This window comes from Harpia harpyja, chromosome 2 (genome assembly GCF_026419915.1).
Source record: "Harpia harpyja isolate bHarHar1 chromosome 2, bHarHar1 primary haplotype, whole genome shotgun sequence".
Lineage (NCBI taxonomy): Eukaryota > Metazoa > Chordata > Aves > Accipitriformes > Accipitridae > Harpia > Harpia harpyja.
In genome coordinates, this window is record NC_068941.1 from 84,508,983 (window position 1) to 84,533,209 (window position 24,227).

General features: G+C 43.6%; 1 long non-coding RNA gene across 1 annotated transcript; it reads left to right on the plus strand.

Annotated features, from left to right (window-relative positions):
- The first annotated feature begins 4,098 nt into the window (after positions 1 to 4,098).
- LOC128152703 (uncharacterized) lies at positions 4,099 to 11,530 on the plus strand. The gene is made up of 3 exons (XR_008238733.1): positions 4,099 to 4,208; positions 5,131 to 5,217; positions 11,074 to 11,530. It is a non-coding gene; the product is annotated as an uncharacterized LOC128152703 (long non-coding RNA).
- The last annotated feature ends 12,697 nt before the right edge of the window (positions 11,531 to 24,227 follow it).

Genomic DNA, 24,227 nt, shown 5'->3' on the forward strand with positions numbered 1-24,227 from the left:
GTTGGTGGTGATGCTGAATAAAGCCCAGGGAATCAGATGGGGAGGAGAGGGCAGCTTCATGCCTCGGCCAGCTGTGAGGTGCAATTAGGAGGACTCAGGAGGAGCGTGTAGCTCAGAGGTGAGGACCCCCTTACCTCTGTGTTTGTGGAGACAGGTACAATTGCAGCCCAAGCAGGACGTGCATCTCGACAGGCAGTTTTAGCCCCATCTGCTTCACCTGTGCCAGTCTTTCAGCTGCACCTGAAGCTGATCCTGAAGGAGCTGTGATGTGCTGGTGAGCTGATTTAAGAGTCTGAGCCCTCAACAGTTATTCTATCACCCAGTAACATCTCTTGAATATCATCTTTGTCCTCTAGCAGCCCCTCTATGAAATGCTATATTGGTCTTGCAGGGACAGAAGTGAAAGGAGAAAGGGTGCTCCCTGACAGTTAAAGGTATTTTTTTTCCCCTGTTTTTTTCATGTTTAGTGGCTGTTTATCCTGCTAGTGAGGAATGGTGTAAATAGCAGAGCAGTATCTCACCTGTAAGAAAGCTGCGGGTGAGATCCACCTTGCTCCAGAGCTGGTTGCTATTGCTTTGGCAGCACCTTTGGCAGCTGAATGTACAGCTGGTCTGGCACTACCGGAGCCTGTTACTGTAAAACTTGACCTTTTTGGCCCTAAAGTTCTTATTCTTAGGAATTTTACTGGCTGTGCATGTGTGAAACAGGATGGTAAAATTTGCTGTGCAAACTAGGCTTGAACCATCATCACTGGAGATTCAGGGATCGTAGTCCTTTCCTTCATGGCCTGGTGAACACAGCGGTGTTTGATGGAGACTAGATAAATTATGATGAATACAGCTGTATGATAATGGGCTGGTTGCATCTCTGCCAATGTCATAGATCAAATTTGGTTCAGCATTTCAATGTTTCGACTAAACTGATATCCTGAAATATTGTGTCTGCTAATTGTGACTTAAATGCTTGAACTCAGTGGAAACTTGGTGGCTGACTGTGATTAATTGTCATATTTTAGTACCATTGCTGCTATGGGCCACAAAGTTTGTTTCAACAAAATGCCAGCTAAAGGGAAAGTTAAATGTCTTAAAAGGCAGGAATGGTAAAATTGTCTGGGCAGAACACCAAGCTTAGGACTGGCATTTTTTTTTTCCTTGCTCTGCTGCTGAGTAACTATAATAAATTTCCTGGGTCTTTTTTTTGCCTCCTTCATCTGTATCCAGCTCAGGAAAGGGACTGTCTCTTCAAACCCATCTGTATGGTGCCTTGAGAAATGGGGCTGTAAATACTGCAGTGTGTCTATGTGGTCCTGTAACAGAAGTAATGGTAATTCAGTCTCCCCACAGACATGTCTAAAATATGGTTACATCTTAGAGCACACACCAACTGAGGTGAGAGAAAAGCCAGCTGAGGAAGGTCGTGGATGAGACTGGGGGATTTCCATGGTGACCTGAGAGCCAAGCAATATGGTGGGGGTGGTGGGACTGGTCGCTGTCTGAAGCACCAGTGGAAAAACGAGAGACACTGGCACAGTAGGACCTGTCCCAGGCAGTGACACCTCTCCCACGCACTGAAGTGGTCACCAGTGGTTTTCTTGTATACGAAAACATAGAGAAACTTGGCTGTTTCATGGTGAGCTTGGTGCAGCCTTTCAGGGCACCCAGACCCTGCCCCTGCCTTTTGCTCTCTGGTATCTTATTTGGGTTGCCCAGCCTGGCAGCCAGCCAATAATCAGAGCCCATTCCTTCTGCTTCATCATGTATTAAGCTCAAAATCACTTCCTTGTGACTTGTGTCTACTTCTTTCAAGACATGGTTTTCTTGGCAGTGAGACCACCTAATCCAGGTGTTTGTTTCCCTGTGCTGCTGCAGCTCCCTGCTCCATCAGTGAGATGGGTCAGGTTCAACGCAACCCCATTTCCATGGTGTCTTTAGGGAAACAAGGACCTTAACTGCTCCTTTTGTTAAGAGGAGAACCTTTGGAGAACCCATTGGTTTTGCTGAATTTTGGGACTGTCTGCGTACTCCAGACCCCTTCAAAGACACCTCTCAGCGTAATGTTTTAAAAGACATTATTTCTAGCTGATATCACTTCTTGTGTTTGTGTAGTGATAAAAACAACAGGGAGATAACTTGTCCCCTGCTAATGTTCTGTGCCATGTTATTTACTTGTGCTGAGCATGGGGATTGTCCAACTAGAGAGTTAGGGCAAAATCTGTAAAAACTGCATAATTAGTCAACAGACTTTAGTACTGACATGACACTGAAGGCTGAATCACAGTTTATAGTGGAAAGTGAGGCAGGCTATGAGGAACGTGTTGCTGAAAACTAGCAAACTGAGTAACTGTTAGTATCCTTTAAATATTTCCAACTTAGGTGCTGGTGGGCAACAGAAAAGCTGTAGGAAAGAGCATGGGCAGCCCTGCACAGGTGAGGGCAAGAGCCATGACTTCTCAGGGCAGAGATGGGTCAGGGTAGCGTGCCATGGTCCAGCTCCAGGAGACATCAGGTTACCAACAGGAGCTTGGGTAGGGCCTGCAGCTAAAATGGCATTTTAAGCATCAGGAGAACCAAACTTTGACTACAGTAGAAGGTATTTCTGCTTTCTAGACCCACCTTCATGGGAGAGAGATGGGCCTGGCTGTGGCATGGATTGAGGAGACATTGATCAAGGAAAACTCCCTGGAGGGTCCAGTGACTTTAAAGGAGAGACCAGGTGCTATCTGAGGTGCCCCAAATGTCCCATTAGACAGAAGGGCACTGGGCTCCTGTAGGTCCTGCGTGGTTTGTGCCCGCTCTAGGAGGCTGTCTGATACCCCAGTGCATCCCAGATGGGCCAAGGTACCAATTCTGGGCATTGAATCATGCCCGTATATGTCTCTTTGTCTTCTGTACCTCAGATGGGGGATCTGCACTCTGCTTCCCATTAAACAGTTTGGGAGCTGGATAGACCCACCAAAATCTGTGTCCAGTGCTCATGCAATCAGTTTCCCTTTCATTACAGCTAAGTCCTCTCTTCCCTCCTGGAGCAGTTTTAAGAGGTTTTCAAGGCAATTGAGGCAGGATCTCTATGTTCTTTTTTTAAAAAAAGGACACAAGTTCCTAATTTGAATGTAATCTCATCACTTCAGTGCTGAGCGGAATGCCATTAAGAAAGTCAGAGACATATTTTAGCTGTAGAAAGTCCTTAGCACGAGATCTTAGGCAGTGTGACCGCTTAAGCAATTTCTAAATGCCCCGTATATCTATTTCTATTGTTACTGTATCTTTCCCATGGTTGTTTTTATAGAAGATTTTTAGGAGGAAATTGGCAATTAATTACAATAACAATAATGATTATTATTAGCCATAATAAGAATAATGATAGAATGGAGTTTACCATCCACATAAAATGCTACCAAACCTAGATGAATGAAATCAGTACAGAAAATATATGGGTATTAAATTAATGAAGTAATTTCCTTCGGTGTTGTTCTCATATCTTCTAGTGTAATCCAAGAAAATAGATGCTCACAATGTAGCTATAAATATTCATCTGCGCAACAAGCTTTCAGTCTCTCATCTCCTGCTATTGGTTTTTCATCGTCAGTAATGGCGTTACGTTATTTCCTTCAAAGCCAAGTGTGAGAAGGCATCAGGTGCACAATAGCAAAGTTAGAGATAACACTTACTGAAATTAAATTCACTCCTGTTGAATCCTGATAAACATTTCTTATCTCTAGAGCCACTCCTGTGAAGAAATGTTTTTATAATCTATTTGGCCATTAAGAGGAATAAAAGGGCTCTTGGGCCTGTTTCATCCCAGAATAAAGGATGTAGACATGTGCAATGCCCTGCACGAGGTGTCCCAGATCCTGCCTGCTGGCTCCTAGCTCCTGAGTTAATGCAAACAATATTATGTTCCCTAAAGGAGTTTTGTAGTTAGAAAGAGTTATATGGTAATAAGAGTTATATAGGTGCAATACACTTGGGGTGTATAAAAATGCTTAAATTGCAACCCTTTCAAAGAAGTTATCATCCTTGGAAGTGGCTGTAAACATATGTGAACAGGAACGGAGGACTGAAAGGGGAAAAGAAAAGTCGGCTGAAGTTTTCTATTCCAGTTTCCCCTGCCCCCTCCTGTGAAATTCGAAGTTATATCAAAACCTATTGAAGTAACCCAGAGCCCTGTATGATGGAGCAATACCATCTTATGAGAAACCATAATCCTGGTAAGAAGCCATAACCATACAAACAACCCTCCTCTCTCTCAAAATAAATGACCGTAACAAAAAAAAATCTATAAATGCAGCTCTACACACACAAGTATATTTCATTTTTCTTTTTAAGGAACATGTCAGGAATCCTACTGATGTTGTTTTAATTCATTTTATTATATAGCTATTTATTTTCTAACCCCCTGAGGAAAGTATAAAAGTAAACCAACATGTACTTTTAATTTAAGTAAAAAAAATTTTGTTTCCGTTCGACTTCTGCTTTCACTCTGCAATCTGTTCTTTGAAAAGCAAAGTAGATTCAAATATTTGCTTTATTTGGAAATTCCCTGCTGCAAAAGGATTTAAAGGTTACTACAAAAAAGATTTCATTGTAGAATAGAAATTACTTTTGACAAAAACCTGTTTTCCAGCAGAAAGAAACCCCTGCATAATCTAGTCTACCTCCAAACATTGCAGTGAAGTTGCATAATCTTTCATATAAAGTTGATTTCAGAGATGAGTTTTCTCAGCCATTCCAGAAGAATTAACATGGCAAGACCTTCATAAAGACCCAAAGCAAGATTTTCATGGAAACTATCAAGCAAGCACAAACCCACTTCTTTTTTAACATCCAGGTGCCTACAAATCTCACTGATCTACACAAACAAAAACCTGGAAAATCCCCTTTCCAAAAGGCACAGAGATAGTAGTTGTGAAAAGATAGATTTTTTTTTTTTTCTTGTGTAACTCATCTGAGTTGTTTCAAATTAGCTTTGATTAAAAAAAAAAAAAAATTAAAAAATTAAAACAACATACCGCAATGATCTCCCTTTAAGGTAGGCTTTATATCATACTTTCTAACATTTACAAGGCACATAGCATTGGTGAGCTAATAGGGTATCTGACTTCCAACCTCTTCTCATCTTTCTTAACACAGTAACATATATGGAAGATGGTTTCCAAAGACACAGGGACTTATGGGAGGTATTTTTACCAAGACACAAGAGGGAAGGCAGCTGCAGATGTAAGGCATACTGCTTGCAAAACCGGTTGCATGCATATTAATGCTAATTGCTTTAATATGAATGACTTTTGTATAAGCAGTAATAAAAAGTTAAACAACAAAGTGAGATGCTTTTTGAGAAGCAAGTAAGTTCCATTTCTTTCATGAAGTTAAAAACACGTTTGCTAAGCTGTTAGTTTTGAAAGGCTCGTCCCTTTAAACAGAAACACAGGAAATTATTCTAGGGGAGTTGTGCTTGCACAGCAACAAAACAAGCAAAATTTGAGCTACCTATTTTTATTGCTAAAATCAAAGTCTCTTTCAACATACTCAGAAGCCTGGCAGGCTGGATGGAAGATGAATGACAGCTGTTGCAATACAGCCTTGGGGAACAGCTCCAGAGCGTTGTTCTTAACAACCCTTTTACCTCTAAACCAGGTAAAGCAATATCCATGAATTAACTATTTATGCTGTGACTCTGCAGTAAATTTGGGCTACCGTATTCTATTGATTTAGCATAACTACAGTCGCATTTATGGCACTAAAACATTGAGTTATAATGTCATATTTAACCTTGCACATTGATTTCTAACAATATCAAGTCGAAACAGGTTGTCATATGAACCAACGAAGAGTTGCAGATGCCAAATAGTTTCCTTGATAAAAACTTATTCCAGACTTAAACGATAAACACATCTCAAGGCTTTTTACCCTATTGCCTTATTAAGGAAAGCCCAAATAACATTTGTTGAAGGCAAGTCATTCGTACATTGCTGTCTGTATCACCAAAGCTTGCTTCTCATATGTCTTCTAATAAAACTCCTCAAATGAAAGCCCTTCCAGGTGGGCAACACACCAAAATAAAATACATCAGAGTTGAAATAGATCCATCTGCCTTGGTTTTCGGAAGAAGGTGGAGGGCGTAGAGCAGGAGAAATGTGTGTGTAATCCCCTGAGTCTGGCTGGAGCATGCCAGGTACTGCAAGACCATGGATAGCAGTTTTGGGGTTGTGCAATACTGCTCGAATTCTAAGGCTGTCGGTAACGCAATGCCAGGGTGAGCACTTCAGGGGGATTTATCTGGGGCAAAACAAGTTGGTTGCCTGGAAAGTCAAGGTGGGAGCATCCTGGGAATGGCCCTTGGTGTTCCCAAGCTTTACCCAACTTTGCCTTTGCTTCCTGAGCCTAAGCTCTTTCATTTGAACTTCTCAGGGGTCTTGGTAGGAGACTGAGGTTTGGGGTTTTTTTTATGGCTTTGGGGAAGCAGGCCCTTGCCCTCTCTTGGCTTCTTGTAGCCAGCCCACTTTCATTCTCAGAAGCAGCAGTAATGATGGATCTGGGATGGTAGTGTCACCTGTTAAAACTGAGACTAGGGTTTTTTAGTTTTGTTACCTGGTACCTTGCTATCTGGCCACGAGTACTTTGTACGTTAGTCAAGGGCATCGTTACAGAACTACCAAGAACATAAATAAAGCTTCCTGGATGGGGGCGAGGGAAACTGCTCTTCCTTGCAGTTATGTATCTTCCTATCTCAAGAAACTGAGTTGGTTTGCAGAAGCTTCTTTCAGCACTTTGGAAAAATCCATGCTGTTTGCTCTTACAGCCAGGAGAGGATTAGTGAGCTTGTGTTGTAGTGGTGCTTAAAGATATAAATTGTCGGCAAGATCCGCTTGCAGCGACCAAGGCTTAGACATCTAGTGCTGGTGCTGGCCCTGCTCCAAAGGCACAGAGCAATGGGACAAGAAACAGAAGAGTTGCTTTTGGTCACACCGTCTGTCTTAGCAGACTGGAAAACAGGAACCATCTCTCTGGCCTCCCTAGCAGCAAACTTTGCTCAATAGGGAAGTCATCTGTGTAATGAGCTTCTTGGGCTCAGCCTCAGGGCCAGCCTTGGGGCTTTCCTCCCCCTGGCATCTGCTGCCAGGGCTTCCCAGCAATGGGTCTATAGGTCTGTGACAGTTGCAGTAACTCCATCCAAGAAGCAGTAAGGGGAGGAGAGGAAGGAGGTACCTGGGAAGAAGCAGGACACCTCTCTGTAGATAGGGAAAGCTTCCAAGGGGAGAGCTTGAACTTCTTTCTCCCTCTCCTCTGCCCACAGAGCTCACCAGCTGGTTGAGCTGGGAGGAAGACCCACCTTGCAACAAATTCAATGTGGCAAAGAGGCAAAAGGTCTCGACCTCCTGTTTCTCTAACGTAGAGCAAACCTAAAAAAGATAGGCAGGGAAATGTGACAGGAAAGTTCCTCTTTTATGTTTGCTTTTATGCAAGTTTCTTATTCTGTTTCTAAATTGCACCTGATATATTTTTATTGGACCAAGATGTAATAGCTAAATTTGATCGCAGTCATGATTTCTGACCCACTAAGTGTTACTGAGAATTATCTCTTGAGGCAGAGTAACTACTTAATACTGCATATCCCTTGTGTTCAGTCACAAAAGCTGCCTACGGGGTCTAGCATTTCTAAACTGAGTGATTATCTATTGCTAATTGCACTCTCTAGACAGACATGGGGAACAGACATATGGTTAGAAGAATGCTTCCATTTTTTTCTCCTTCCTTTGCTTTGGCTGCTTACTGCTAATGACAGCACTTCAGCTGTTTCCAGACCCTGAAAAATGTTGTAAAATCTGAAGGAGTCAGGGGAAAAAAAAAAAAAAAATTGCAAACAGCAGCTTACCTTGGCAGAAACATTGTTACCCCCATCATTTCAAGGTGATTTTATGCCACGCAGCCAACCTCAGTAGTGGAGAAGTCATTAAAATCAGCCTGGACAAAGAACTAGAAAGTATACGTTAGGGAAAATCTTGCATTGGCCCTGAGATAGGCTTAATGACCTAATCAGTCTTTTAATGCAGTGGCAATAGCTGCAGAGAGAACATTTATCTTGCAGCAAGGAGATCAATCTCTGCAGGAGTGCTGGGCAGGAGCAGGGACTTTTTTAAAATGCTGTAAGCAACCTGCTCATGGAAAGTGCCTGAATGTTGTAGCTCCTTGTGGGCATGCGGTGTGGGAAGGGATTGCCCAAGCTGTGAAGTCAGCTCTCTACTTTCATAGCCATCGAAACCAGTTAATCCCTTCAGAAACCCACCAAGGTCTAAATTCAGCCTCAGTTTTTTCCTCCACTGGCTCTACTAGATTGGTGCTCTGTTATCTGGCTGCACCTCATTTCCAGTGTAAATCTGTACACGAAGCAATGTATATGGCTTGACCTTTGCACCTTTGGTTTAAATAATGCTTTCCATTTGCTGAGTCTTGCTTCTCGTCACTTTGTAAATAGGAATTAAATACAGCCTTTACACCCTGAGAAATCCCAGTGTGTTTATAATAACTGATTTCAGCAAAACTCTGAACATTTCTCTTGCAGGACAGGTGTCCCTTAGGTGCCAGTACACGGGTATTTAAAGCAGGTTAATAACACTGTGGATGATTTAAGCATGTGGTCTTAGAAAGCAAGGCTGGAAAAATGCCTGAGAGATCATCATATTCATCTTCACTGCCTCAAGATTGGGTTAGCAGCACCTCAGCCTTTGCAGAACTGTCGTTTTTGGGAATTTGGGCAGGGAACACGCTTAGGCTAGGCTAGGCTAGGACAGGCTTCATCTCATGGGAACACAGTGTCTGCAGCGGGGATGTTTGCTGAGCTACCCCTGCCAAAGACTGTGCTTATACAGTGGAGAGAAACAGGAGTGTTTAAATGGTGGGTAATGCACCGGCTCTATTTGGGCCATCAATGTGAGGATGAGAAGACCCACGCCTGAAGTGCTTTCTCTCCACTGCTGATGAAGAGCCTGGGGAGGTGGGCTGAGGTGGAGGTGCCTTCGGCGTAGACATCTGTGTTTAGTCAGATGAATCCTGCCTGAAGTAAATAACTGATGGCCTCTTGCACCTGAGCCCCTGGAGACTGCAGGTGTAATTCATGTCCCTCAGAAGGGGCAAATCACCTGCTGGAGATGCCCGACTTACCGGTGGGTGAGCAGGCTTCCCAGTCACTGCGGTTAACTTCCTGAAGTTTGGTGGGATTCAGGAAGACCTTTCTCAATATCTCTGTCCCACTCTGTCCCCTTTCTTTACTTTTTTGAGTGTTGAACAATCTCTGGGCAGTATGTGTGTACGTACGTTATCTGCTAATGTGGGGTCCTGAGGCATGATAGAAATAAGTGTGGTATCAGCATGTCTGATCCCAGCCACGTTTATTATAGCGTGTGAACTAGGGCAGCATGGCTCATGTGGTAGCTGCTGACCACAGTGAAGAGTGATGGCAAAAGCTGTTGTATGAAAGGGTAAAGCTTCAAGTCTGTGGTCCTGATATGTGGAATACTCCAGACTACAGGCAGCTCCTGTAGACTTGCCTAAGACTTTGGCTACAAGGGGGTTTGCAAATTCCCTGCTAATTATGAATGCTCAGGTACTTTTCAGTGTCTACGGTGATTTTACTCTGAGGTGTAAGTACTTTCATGGCCTAATTTAATGCATAGAAAATCTGGAACTAATACATGTATGAGTCTACAAAGTCAGTGCCTAAAGCCTTATACCCATAGAGTGTATTGTAGCTGTGACAACTCCATAGCTACTGCTAGAGCAAGTATTTTGAGGCATCATCAACTCTGTTCCCTGTGGGCAAGATTAGGGCAGTCCCTTGAAGTTTAAGTCATCTTCTGAAGTCGTCACTGGAGCAATGCAGTAAGGGATGAAAGAACAGAGAGAGGTTAATCAGTGTGGATAAGGATGTTGCGGTTAGTCCCTCAGCAAGGGAAAGTTATTTTTCTCCAAAATATAGTTAGTTTGGCTGGAGATGTACACAACTATGCAAATGTACAAAGCAGCAGAACCTGAATCACGATCTGTGAACTGCTTGTTGTCCATGAAACCTTGGAAAACTGCATGCTGCTTGTCAGTGGTACACACATGGCTTCGTGCTCAAAAGGGATCTCAAAACAGAGAATGAAGAACCACTCTAAGGAGCCGCTTAAACTCTCATTGCAGTGGCCTTTCCCTGCCACCAGATCTTGCAGACCAGCTGCTTCTCCCTACAGGACACATGACCTGTGTCGGGGCTTATTTCTCCAAGGTGGCCTTTGAGACAGGGAGCTGCTCTTCTAGAAGGACCAATGAAGAGGTGGTTGTCTAGCGCTGTACTGCTCATTTTCAGTACATCAGTGTTTGACATGTAGATACAAATTAAAGGATTAGAAACAGGTGTTTGGTTTGGGAGAAGGCTTTTAATTGTGAAGAATATACTTGTTGACTGGAGGTTCTGTGGTTAAATGGGTCTGTCATGATGATCCTGAACTCTATAAATAAACAACACCCAAACAATTAATATTAATTAGAAATGTTTCAAAGACATATGCTAATATTGGAGCACAATGACATGTTCACAGACTGCACAGCTGGAAAGAATTGTGAATTTTTTGAGAAATCCCATCCCAGCTGGAATTACATCTCTGAGAAAAGAAAACCCCAAGGTGACAAATTTCTGTGGATAACAACTGATCTGCAAAAATTGGTCAGACTTTCCAATTGTTACTTGGCCTCTTGACCGAGTGGGTGGGTTAGGTGCAAAACTGAACCATGAGGCTCCAACAAGTGAGCTCTGTGTCTTAAAGCAGATGATCCAAAACCTTACTGCTTCTGTCTGTCCACCTCATCCCTTTGGCAGAGGAACAGAGAGCTGTGGAGCGATACCTTCTGAAACTACCACAGATGGCAACCTTCGTTCACAGTCATCCCCTGCCCTGCAAAAAGCCTCAGCAGCCGCTTGTTCCTCCAGCCCATCAGGCATCTGAGATATATTAGGGCTCCCTCTCCTTGACTCTGTGTGACCTTGGTAGTACTAGTGCCTTTGATGCTCCTTTCCCATTTGTTCCTCTTCCAAAGGCTGAAGTGGTTTTTGCTCCTGGGTTGTTCTGGCAGCTGCCCTGACTCCAGAATCAGCGTTTTGCTCACTGCCTGGCCAAGCTGCCGTCCGTCAGCGTGTGGCTTATGAGGTTGTGAGTGGGAATGGAAGGAAGAAAGAGCAAGAGGAGACAGCTGAAGGTAAGGCAAGGATGTGGGCTTGAGTAGGAAGGGGAACTTGTAGGAAATCACAGTACTTTGATGATGAATCAGCATCCAATAAACGTTGGGTGAGCTCCTGCTACTGTGGCCAGAAGAACTACTCTGGTGCAGAACTGAGCTGGTCTTTCCTTCTGGTCCATTTGTCAGACGCCTGTCCGTGCATCTTCAAAGGGTTTCTCTGCAGATCTTCTAAGTCCTCACCCTCTGTGCTGAGACTTGGTGGCCTTGAGATGCCTGGGTCTCCTCTTAGTGTTTCCAACCTTGTTCCTTGTAGCCCTGCTCTTTGGGTAGCTCTCATGCCTCAGTCCTAAGACATGCTCTACCATGATGGGAAGGACATAATCATCTAAGTTTTGAGATCCAGGAGGGTTCGAAAGTGGTGGTGGAAGGAAAGGGGGGAATACATGGACATACGTGTCTGGAATTAATCCTCCTCAGTCACTGAATTCAGAAAAAAAAAAATTCTGGGAGCTGAAGTGCAAATGACTAATGAGTTACCTTTTAATCACTCTAAAGTGTACTTTGCTCCAAAGACCTTTGCTGAGGTGGATTTAGCAGCAAAAAGACTTCCATGGCCCCTCCTCTGGAGTCTGCTCAGATGGCAGAATAGCAGAATCAGTCAGTGGAGAGTCTCAGCTCGCCCGTAAGGAAAAGCAGCAGCACCTGAATTAGAGGGACTTAAAGAGGACTTGAGTAATCATGCTCTGGGACTGAGTTAAAGGGTTTCATGGGGAGTGGGAAGGGTTGTGAACCTTCTAGGACTCTCACCAGGGTAAATGGTTGCAATAGTTTGAGTTTTTCCTTAAACAGGAGGTTATTAGACAACCATTGTTATAGCAGGCTTATTCACTAGACCTTTGCAGGGCAGTCTGCTCGGAGCTTGCATCTTGTTTCTGCCTTTACAGATGGATTTTTCCAGCGCAGGAGCCTGTGGCTTTCATGGCTGAGGGTGGCAGAGCTGGCACAGCTAAATCTGAATTTCTTCTCAGGCAATGCAACCACAAGACACAATCAATACAACATCACCAGTGAATCTGAGCAGCCTGATTTATGTTGTGGCTTGTCCCTGGGTTAGGTGGGCTGATGACTTTGTGGTATCATCTTAGTCCTATGTGTTTATCCGGCTGTTGTGATCTAGCAGAGCTGACCTGATTCAGCCCCTCTGCCTCTAAAACAAGCACTTTAAGGTTGTTTGAGTCTTCTTCCAATTCCTCCCCACAACACATCATTCTCCTCCCTGGCAGCCTCGTACAGTTAAAAGTTAAGGACCGAAAGGAAACAAAAACCTATCTAGCAAAGATAAATAAATGAACAACACATGTGAAAACGGCTTGCCTTGAAACTTAAATTGCTTGTTAACTTTCTTCTGGTTTTGGCAGGGAAACTGATTATTTCCAGTGCCCCAGCCTTAGGAGCTTGGCTGCCTTTCAATATCTGACTAGGGCTTCAATGTTGGGAATTTTATTGTCTTCAGCACCTGCAAAGGCAAAGTTAAGAAGTAACTGAAGTTTCAAGGTAGAGTTTGACACTGCTAAGTTTGTTAATTGAATTTTTAGCCTGATTTCCTAAGGAAACAAAGTTTGCTAGCTGTGTGTGTGTGTCTTACCATTAAATTTTAAACCAAAAATTGACTAGGAATGGTACCGAAAGAGACATAAGAAGTGTCCAGTTAGAGATGAGAACTTATTTCTAGTCTCCAAAAGGGAAGAAAAACAGCAATGTGAGGACTTCTTTGAGTATCCCTGGGCAAATCCACATAGAGGCATACCGCCCAAGTACTCCAACCCACCAAGGGGCTTCCACCCTGATCTTGCACCATGTCCTGCTGTATTTTAAGCCTTTTCCTGAGCCATTTCGGTTGTGCGCTGAATACTGTTGATCCCTGTTATGTCAAACATCTCATGCCTCCTGTGGGGGGCATGGATCATCCTCCTTCACTTCATGTTCATTGCACCTAAGACCTGCCCTCCATTACATCTGGGGCCAAAAATCTTTGGCAGCATGTTAGGAAGATTTTGGGTGATCCAGGTTCTCCCCAGAAAACAGACTAGATGACCTGGGGAAGTCCTTTTCAGTGCTTTTCTGTAGGTTTCCTCAGTTCCTGCTTCCTCTACATGCTGCTGCTGCTGTTCCTCAGAGAAGCTCAAGTGCCTCCAGTGAAGGTTGAGAGATAAGATCTACTTGAAGACTCTCCTCCTGCTTCTGTAGCTCATAGTTTCTGATCAGCGTGTTGTGTTTGATGCCTACTGAGTAATTAAAAGAAATATTTTTGCCTGCTTTGTTACCTGCATTGAGCAATTTTATCTTGTAAGAGGAAGAGATTGTTGCATAAAAGAATGACACTATAACCAATTAGACACCAACTTGTAATCTTTCCTACCTCTTGCAACAAAAAAATCCTCATAAAACCATCAATATTGCACTAAGAAGAAATCAATTCCCACAAGTAATACATACCAGACACTCAGTTTGCCAGGGACTTTGCAGTTTCTATTCACATTAAGTACAAGGTGTTGAGCTGTTATGCAGAAATTAGGATAAAACAGTTAGATGGAATGAAAGTTGATTGTAGCCAATTCAAGAAATTTAGAAGGAAATATCTCACAAGTTCTTCTGAGCAGGGTCACACAAAGAGTACTCGTTCAGTTGCTTTTTTTCTTGTGAACATCATCCTGAATCAACAAAGACTTATGCACGTACCTGGCTTTGCGAACAGAATAAATTTCTGCTGCCTGTGCATTTAAAGCACATTTGCCTTCAAGGAGACTTTGCCCAGAGCATAAAGTTAATCACGTGTCACTGAAGCTTTGCAAAAATATGTCTAACTAAGGGTGGCTGCAATAGCCAAGAGGAATTGGAACTGGAGAGATCATATCCCTGAATGTGTTGAGCTGAAATCCCCCCTCCTTCAGCTCCTTCTTCTGGGTCAGCTCTTCTGTGGTTCTGGGGAAATTTTTGAGGATTGTTAGAGGAGCAGAAGTGTATATCTCGCCTTCTGGAGTAGCTGTCCAGTCTAGCAAGAGTTATCTTTCTCCTTGCAGTAAGGAGATGCCATTAAAATACTTTGCTGGGAATTGATTCTGGGTCTGTGGTGGGAGGTAAAGCAGTAAGAAAGAAGGTCATTAAGTTTTTATGGGTCTGAAAAACCAGAAACATCTACTAAAGAACTGTTTAATGTACTGAACCAAACAAGTTCCCTCAGTCTCTTTGTATGATCCGTACCAGTGTAGTTGGGAGCAATGACTGTAGAGGCACTTAGCAATCAGAAGATGTTGATACATTGATTTCATCCTCTGTATTATCAGACTGGTGGGCTAGACTTAGCTTTGGGGTTTATTTTTATTCCTTCCCATCCCTGCCAAAAGCTTATGGATGGCTCCTGAGAGGCAGGAGGATTTGGTGCCGTTTGGTTTAGTGCAGCATTAGGGAAGATGGAAATACAATTCCAGCAATTAATTTCCACAGAAATATCCATTTGCTTACAGCTGCTCAGACGGGATCGTTTTCAGGTGAGAGGAGGCTCATGTGGAATGCTCTGCAGGTCCTAACACAGAGGAGATGTATGAGCAAGCTCTCCTCCATCCCTGAGAAAGAGCAACGATCCCATCTTTTCTTTGCCCTCACCCTGGTGCGTGGGAGCAGGCAGCGGTGATTCCAGCCTGCCCGAACTGGGCAGGGCGCAGAGAGGGAGCAAGAAGGGACCTGGGGTAAATGAGTCTGTGTGCCTCTTCTTGGACAAATTAAATCAAGTAAATCTATGAGGGTGTGATCCAGAACTGCCAGTTGCCAGTGGTCTTTAAACTATCATCATTTTGTTATTTGTTGGAATAAAGCTGCTTTTTTTGTAGTTGGTGTGATGAACTTCAATTCCTGTACTGCAGCAAAAGCGGTGGACTGACTGAACAACCACTTTGGAAACACATTTTGCAAGTATTGCTGTTTGTGGCTCCATTAGCCTCCCAGTAAAACTCTGCTGCAGAAAGTCTTTAGCCTTAATTTCTGTGCAGAACAAATTCTGGTTCAGTGTAGGTGTAGGAAAAGAACTCTCAAAGTTCAGATAGGATCCAAATATGCCTTTTAAATAAATCCAGTTATCACAAACAGACAAGCCACCGCTTTCTTTAGATTGCAGTAATTAATATATCACACCCTTTGAGTTTAATGCCAGGATTAACACCAAACACCAGGTCTCTCCTGCTCAGAAACCCAGGAATATTGACACTGCATTGTAATTAGCATGTATGAGCAGCAGAGGGTAGTGTATTACACAGAAAATCTTCCATCAGGCTAGCAGAAGCTATTTTTCAGTGTTTTTTGGAAAACCAGATTGATAGCAAGCACTTAAATTGAAAGCAGGCTTGGCCCCTCCCTGCTGCAGTCCGTGTGTGGCAGGGCTTGCTGTGTGCAAGCACTAGCTGCTGCATTGTTTAAAGATGATTTAATAGCAATAGTTGTTTGGGTGCAGAAGAACATTTGTCTGCGATTAAATGCTCAAAAGTTCTGCGCTGCACCGAGGTGTGATGCTGTACTTGAAGTCTGATTTCCACGTGTCCAGGCAAAGCATATGCTGTCAGACCAAGGTCTTCTGGGGTCTTGCCTCTCGTGCATCTCGGCTGTGTTCCCTTCATACTGGGGAAATATCTGAATATGCCCCATCCTCCTCTCATACGTACTACACTAATGACCTTGGAAGGGTGCTACAGCCTGTGTCACCAGCGACCGGGCTGTAGGGCTCACCCAAAAGTGCAGCTGCTGCTCAGTGTAAAAGCAGCTTTAAACAGATCAGTCATAAGGGGGTTCAGAAAACATGTCTGGCTGGATGTAGTGTGGGTTAAATACTGTGAGGAGTATCAATGTACCCTCCTCTTCTCTCCTTATATCTATGCTGAGATGACTTGCTCTGGTACTGCAGAGCAAATCTGTACCTTCCCAAGCTGCTCATGCTTTTTCAAGAGTGGTTGAAGACTTAAAGAGGTGTATAAGCCTCCCTTGTGCTGCTATTTCACCTATATACCTTTCATGGCTCAGGATAAATAGTAGCAGTCCCAGCGGAGAACATCTCCCCTTGTCATCTCAATGGCTCTGGAAAGCAGAGCTCTAAACAGCTCATCAGCGATTACAAAATTTCTCTGCCTTTCGTATAACTCAAGAGAATGGAATTTGGTAACTGGTGCTGAGGGAAGCTGTTAGAGAACAGCTGTGCTGTTTGAGATAATACATGTATATTTGCACATTAATATTTACAGATATTCTTAAATGTGAGAATTCCACTTTTGCTTTTTTTGCAAGGAAGTCCTTGTACAACAAGCACTAAATGGACTGTAATAATATTGGCAAGAGCACAGAGGACTTTGTAAGGATGCTGGGGGGACCCCTCATCACCTGCTTTGTTCCTTTGGTTGATGCATCATGCTAAATATCACCCTGGGAGATGTCCCTCAGCAGGCTGGTCTTTCATGCATCTCCTTTTGGATGAATGAGGTCAATGAACAAGATGTTCTTGACCTTTCTGGTTACTTTGCTTTCAGCTTGTGCTGACCCATCACCAACTGTGTCTCCTGCTGAAGGCTCTTATAGGTAATTGCACCTCCATTTATCAGAACCATAAATTCCTGTACAAAATGAGAAAGCTCCACCTGGTAGGCACCTAAAACGTAGCCCAGACGTGGGCAGAGAGGCAGCCGTGCTTCTCCGTGTTTGGTCTACAGTGATTTCAACTGTGAACAGCTAGGGAAGATGTTTGTGCTTTTCGTGAGTGGTTTTTACAGCATTTTCCTGGAGACTGAAGGTGACTCTGGACTCCTCTTGGACTGAAGGAGTGCCTTTTGCTATTTCCACCACCAGATCACTTTGTAAGTGGGTGCGTTTCCCATGGAGCTGTGTCAGTGGGCAGAAGAGTCTCATAAAATAACTGGGAGCAGTGAATGAGGACCAGGAGCCGTGCTCTGTACCAATTCATGTTGACATTGCTTGGATGCCCTCAGTCATATTATTGCCGTCAAGAGCTATCTATGCATATCCAGCTGGGGAGTTGTGGAATAAATGTGCAAAGTGGAAGAAGGCCAAGATCTTTATGTCAGGCAAAGTGATTTTTTTTTTTTTGGTCACTCTGGGGACCCCCCCCCCCCCCGAAATCTTATATTTCAATCATTCTCTTCTTAATCTTTAGTAACCAGAAGCAACATAGGTTTCTGAAGAAATTGCTATTTCAAATTGGAAAATTTCAATGTTAATTTAAAAATTTCAGAAAAAAAAAATCTTGGGAATTACCTCTATCCCCCTTACAGACAAACCTTGAATTTGGACAAACTGGCGTTTTGCAACAGTGTGTTTAATTAGAAAATCCTTGCCAATTTCTGCTGGTGGTGATTATATTCTTACAAGTAGTCAAAAGGAAAAAGAAGTCAAAGAAAGTAAGTGACACTCAGGCAGCTGGGTAGGATGGGGCGTACAAGGACTGGAACCCTTTCTGGGCAACCAGCTGTGCCTGGATGGATTGCGCTCAGTTGAAACCATGGTCCTCTCTGCTGCTGACTTTCCCTCTGACATACTAAATTCAAAGCAACCTGATCTTTTTGACTCAATAAAGTGGATTTGTTGCTCCTGTTTCCTAATGAATTTCCTGAACACCCGCCAAGATGCTCATAACAAGAAATGTTATGAAAGCCATTTCCTAAATGGTTTGGGGTTTAATTTGGTCCTTATGGCCCTGGATAAGTTAAAGACTTTTGATCTGCTTAATCACAATTATTTGTTTTATGGTCTAAGGCCTTTGGGTCGTGCGGCAGTCATTCATCCATTTCTTGTGCTAAAATGTTACTTTCTGTCCTTAATCGTCATCTTGGTGATAAAGGTGATTTATAACTTTGCTTTTTCCTGTTCGGAGTGGGATATGACAGCTACAATCTCTCAGGTATACTGCACCCTCCATTGAGCAAACCATTAATTCTAGCACAGCAAAGGTGTCTACCTAACTGGCTTGGAGGTGCTGAGATACATGTATCTCCCCTTAGATAAATGAAGTCAATTAAATCTCCCATTAAGATCTTCTAGCTTCCACAGATGGTCTTTCTTTTTCTCATATGATAATCATATTAAAATTGCATGCAGAGCCATTTGTACATTTTAACGCTAACGTTCGCTGCTCCAAATCAGCTGGGGGAAGAGGGAATTGTCACAGTTTTCATCAGCCTCTTTTGCTGTCATTGTAATCCTTCCAAAGGGAGCCACTGCAGCCTGAGTCATTATCAGCTAAAATGTGTTTGCACGAGCAGGTGAAAAAAATAAAACGGCTAAACCAGGACTTTCCTGGGAGTCCATTGTAAAATGGAAACATGTTTTCTGAGAAATTATTTCTGAAGAAATGAACAGGGCCAGGGGATGCCGTGCCCAGCTGGCTCTTCTCTGATTCTGTTGAGCCAATACTTTCAGCAATTGAGAAAAGCAAATTTGAGCCTTAGTGCTCTCTGCTGCACTGGGATCCGGGAACGGTCAGTGCTGAGCGCCCTCAATTTCCACTTGTAATGATGAAAGCAGTGACAGTACTGGAGAAAACAGTAGCATAAGGTTGGAAGGGGTCTCGTGGGTCAAGTTGCCCGTAATCAAAAACAGCACTTCATACCCTCCTCTCAGACAATATGAAGCTCTATCTTAAAAGAGTTGGTTTTTCTCTCTTCTTTAAGCTCCAGCTGGGACTTGATTTCACGGAACTTGTTTCTAATTGCCAGCTTAAATATATTAATGGCCAATTTTACACCAATTTTTCTTTTTGTCAGTGTTTTTCTTCAGCTTCAGAGTACTTTTCTCTGTCACTTGGTACAAACCAAGAGGAATCAGATCCCCTCAGCTGTCTCTTTGCCAGGAAGGGCAAGTGTGGTTTCAGAAGAAGGGGTCTCCATCCACATCTCATCCTCAGAACAGTTTTCTACCACTTTTCCCTTTTCAACCTCACCCTCTGGTAGAAGGGTAATCATAATTTCATTTCTTTGTACAATGGCTTTACTATACCTTTACCTCTGCCTGGAAATACATGGATGCCTACCTTAAGTTAGGAGAGAGAAATGCCGTTCTTACCGAAGGGCCTACAGGTGGATCTTGGGGTAGGGTACAGCTCATCTAAATTCAGCTATGTACTAGCTGTACCTCCAGTCTCAGGTTTCTTTCTAGTTAATAAAGGGAGATGGGTATCTCCCAAGAACAACAGAAGATTTCTTCTAAGGATACCTACATTTGATGGAGTATGAACAAATGAAGTTCATTGTGGAAGTACCTGTCCATTTTATTGGCCATGAGGAACTCGGGTGACCACCTTTGCCATAGTGTCTAGCCTTTAGATAGCTAAAGGTAGCGAGATGAAATTTTGGAGTGGATGTTAGACACAAGCTACCGAGTACTTGGGCACAGCTCTTCCTCCTGCCACCCCTCTTGATGGTACGGGCCACATGATTTCATCCTTGTGCATGCAAAGCCATCCATGGGCTCCTGAACTTGGCGGTCTGGGAAAAGGTAGAACAAATTCAACTCTGACTTGCACCCAGAGTTCTTAGTGATTTCAGTAGAGTGGCAGGAGAGACCAGAAGAACCTCCAAGACAGTCTGTGGGGTAGGTGGCCTCCATGTAGTCTAGTGTGGCAACAGTGGGATATGTAGGAAAATGTTCCATCTCTGGTACATCGTATACCTCTCAAACAACCAGCAGGGCCTGCATGTTACTAATGGCTTTCTAGAAGAGGAATGCCCTGGATTTACAGCTCAAGGACAGAATCTTCATCAAAACTTAATGAAGAATTAATTTTAATTCTCATTTATTTTACTTTACAACATTTGCAGACAATGAGCTTTACTGCTTTAATGAAATATTTCTTATTGTAGACCTGTCAAGTCTGCTACAAAAAGAACATGGAATATTTTTTCTGTGTACAGCAAAGAGATTTCATTAATTTTGTTGTGATCACCTACTTATAGTTTATGTCACAGTCTTCAAAGCAACTAAACCAGAGGCTATTCCATTTACATTGGCCCACTTGCAGCAAAGAGGGCCACGCAACAAGAATACATTAGTATCAACCTCAACTTCTCTTTTTGGTGGTGGGGAGGGAAGTACTCAATGCTCAGTAACTGTTGTTTGTGAACTACCAGTCTAACTATGGGACTAGAAACAAGGAAACTCAGATCTTGCAGTACTCCATTACAGCCTTGGGCAAATGGTTTCACTGCTCTGAGTCACTTTCCTCATTTGTGAAAGGAGAGCATCATGGAAATGCAGTAATGTGCAAACAAATGTTTGGCTTTAAAATTTATATGCATACGACTGAGGAATACATAGACAATACTTCAGCCACTTCTGAAGCAGTTCCCACTAAACCATGTGCAACAGAAATTCAGTGAAATCTAATACCAAATAACAAGACATGGCTGTGCAGCAGTTTGGGACAGAGAATGAATAGGGGTTCAGAAGACTGAGCCTGATACCTACTTTCTGTGTAGAGTGAACTGGGAAAATTATGCACCTGGAAATGATATTCATAAGCATCCATCAGGCTGACAGGTAACGGGAAATATCTGAGTCCAGTCTGAGCCCGTATGTGTCTCCCTGACTTGGGTGTCTACCTACAGGTGGTGGTTAGCTGCCTCTTTGAAGGAGGATTTGCTGGAGAAAATCATACCTTCCATGTAGGTTTTTAATTTTATTTTTAAGCATAGAAAACTAGCCATTTTTTTCTTTAGAAAGACAACAGGTGACAGTGACATCTGTCTACTGCATGAGATTATAATAAGAGTATTTGGTCTGGAAGCAGTATATCGGTTTGTGGTCATTTTCTCTTCAACCTCAGGGGTTTAAATGTGCACCGTTTTGCTTCTCAAGCTCCTGGAGCTGTGTGCTATCGAAGAGCGTTGCTGTATCACCGTGTGGGCAAGAGTCCAGCACATGGACCACAGCAGGAAGGCAAATGACTTTCTGCCCTAGTGCCTAAGCCCTGGGTTAAAGAGTGGTGAGAGAGCTGTGGCTTGCTGTCCCTGCTCCAGCTTTGTTTTCTATCTAGCAGTAGTCTCCTACAGAGCATGCCAACAGCCCAGAAAATTGAGCCCAATGTACACGTTCTGGAGTTTGAACCTCCCTACCCCATGGTCTTGGCGTATTCATGTCACCTGAGCCCTGGTGCACCAGAGGAGATGGGCTGGTTGGTTCCCAGGTTGGCCGGGTCTTTCGTCTTCTTCATATTCTGGAGCCTGGACCTGGTGCATGGCCAGCATGTGCAGTAGAAATCGCTGTGAGACCTTCTGTTGGCTTCAGGTGCTCTTCAGATGGAGTCCGTTAAGAGAAACAGAGTCTCTGACCTGACTGACAGAGTAAGGTCTGGAAGATGCCTCAAGTCATTTCATGAACCGTAAGTTTAAAACTGCCCTTCACAGCTTCCCTGCAGAAGGGTGACTCTAATGCAGCCCACGGCTTTTTTCTGCCTTTAATCCACACAAGCTAAAAATCTCAGAAATGGCTTTTGATTTGAGACTTGGAGCTGGAGGATCGATGCAAGTTAGGGCTAAACATTGCAGTACAATTGACTGGGCTCCTGGCTGCTTGCAAAATGCTGCTACTGTGATGACAAATAATAATAATGACAGCCATCATCATTATGGCTTTTGGTGGAACGATTGAATGGATAGAGTTGAAGAACTTAAATGTCGATAATCTTAATGTAGTTTCATAAAGGCTGAAGTTCTGTCTTCCAAAGGAAAAATGCCCAGTGTTAATTTGGCTATCAGCATTAAAACGAGCTTCTGAGGTGACGATAGCCTTCCTCAGCTGTCAGAATGGATCTCATGTGGTTTGCATGCCCAGCTTCTCGGCTGCTAACTTTATAGGGAGTCTACCCGGGCAGTGTTGTATCTTTCTGTTTTCCTTCTCTCCGCGCTGTGCCTTACTGCTGTGTACGTCCTGTTACACGCTGAGTATGCCAGGCTAATGCTGTAAATTACACCATTGTGTAATTGTTCATAAAAGGCCCATCAAGTCACATGTCCCTGCAAATGACACCAGAATGCCTGCTCAAGTGGCACATAAGTCAATGAAGACTCTCACGTCTGACCCCAAATCTCAGTGAATAGAAAAAAAAAATATTGGTACTTACAGTCTTACCCCCAGACCTTATTGTTTCTGTGTCTTATTTCCAGAGCAAGTAGAGGAAATTGCCAGTGCTTTCATGTGGCTATAAACTAAGAGCTATTATCCACTGCTTGTAGTGCTGCACCACCAAAAAAAAAAAAAAAGAAAAGGAAAATGTAACTTGGAAACACGAGCCATTTGGGTAGGATGGGTTCTCTGTCCTACTACTGCCATTTTTCCCTAGATAAAGTCAACACATAGAGGCAGAAAGAATCTCAAAATGGCCATGGAGTTGCTCCTTTGTAAGGTAAGTCATGGCTGGCATAAAGCTGGAAGTGCTGCTGGTTTTGCCTTACTTGAGGCTGTGCTGGTTACTAGAAAGCAGGAGTGTATCAGGGCCAAAAGAGGGGGGAAGCTACTGTATCTGCAGTGAAGATAATACAGTGTACTGGAGCACAGCTCATTGGGGTGTGAAGACATTTGGAAATAGCTTTGCATTCAGATCCTTGTGCGATCAGAATTAGCTTTGTCCAGCTGATCAATGATTTGCCTATTTCTGTATACAAATGGTGTGAATACCTGTCCCAGAAAGTCCAGAGGAGAGAAATGGGAATGAGCTAGTGTCTTGGAAACAGAACCAAACCTGAGTCTCTGGGATGTCAACTTTCTAGGCAGACACATTTTGCCTGGAAAGCACCTTCATGCAGTTTAGCTTAGGGTAATACATCTGTAAATCACCGTGGTTTAATCCAACGTGTCTGACTTCTCAGCTGGAGATGAGGGACCAGGGTGGTCCTTGCGATGCAGCTCACAGGTGGTATCTTGGTGGGGACGGAGCAGCAACACAGCTGCTTATCACCCTGTGAGCATGCAGCTGTGCATCTGCATCTGGAGACAGCTTTGCTACCTGAGGAAGTAACCCCTTCTCTCCTTCCCCTCCTCATCACCTATTTCAGTCCAAAATGAAGCAGCAGACCAGAAGTCTCTTATTCAAAATGATTTAGCTAGACTGAGAAGCTTGTTTTGGTGAGGAGTGAGGGTGTGTGCTGGGAGTACATCACACCCATCACATGTGCTGTGAGGGTGGGACATCCTGGTGATCTCCAAATTCACAGTTCCCACCTTGGCTTCCTTCACAAGATCTTCCTGTTGTAGCTAAAACCTTGCAAACGCTGTTACTCCCACTCTCAAAAAACAGGCTTCCACTGGGTTGTGGCAGTAGATTTCAAATCTATCCAGTGTCAGGAGGTTCCCTCAAGGATTTTGTCCTTTTGGGAAGAGGAGGGTGGATAGTCTGAGCGTGGAGAGACAGGGTGGAAAGTAAAAGTAGTCAGAATATTTCAATTTTGTAAAGAGTGCCACCTGATGAAGTTACGCAAACTAGTGCTCTCTGTTGCCCATTCAAGGGGTAGGAAGGGGTAGTGGTGTTAGGTGGCACCAGCCCCATGTTCCCCCTAATCACTGCTAGGAAGGGAGCTCCCGGGGCTCCCACCGATGTTCCCTTAGACACCCCAGGTCCCTTCTGATTATGGAAGAAAGGTGTGGGTACATTGGAAACAGCAAGTTTATTGTCGTGCCCCAAACTGCAGCAACAGGACTGCTTGCAGGGACCCCGAAAAACACTGATAGCATGATTTGCTCCCCTTTCCCCCACTTTCTGCCTTTTCACCCTTATTCCCTCCCAAGTAACCAACCCACACCTAATTACTTTTTTTGCATTGGTCACAATTTTGCTATGTCCATACCCAAACTTGTTATTTCTGATATGGTTATTTTCTATTTTTGATGAGTAGGCGATCTCATCTTTACACAGTATTGCTGATATAATTCCCCAGATACTGCTGCTGGTCTTGCTAAGCTTGGTTCCCCAA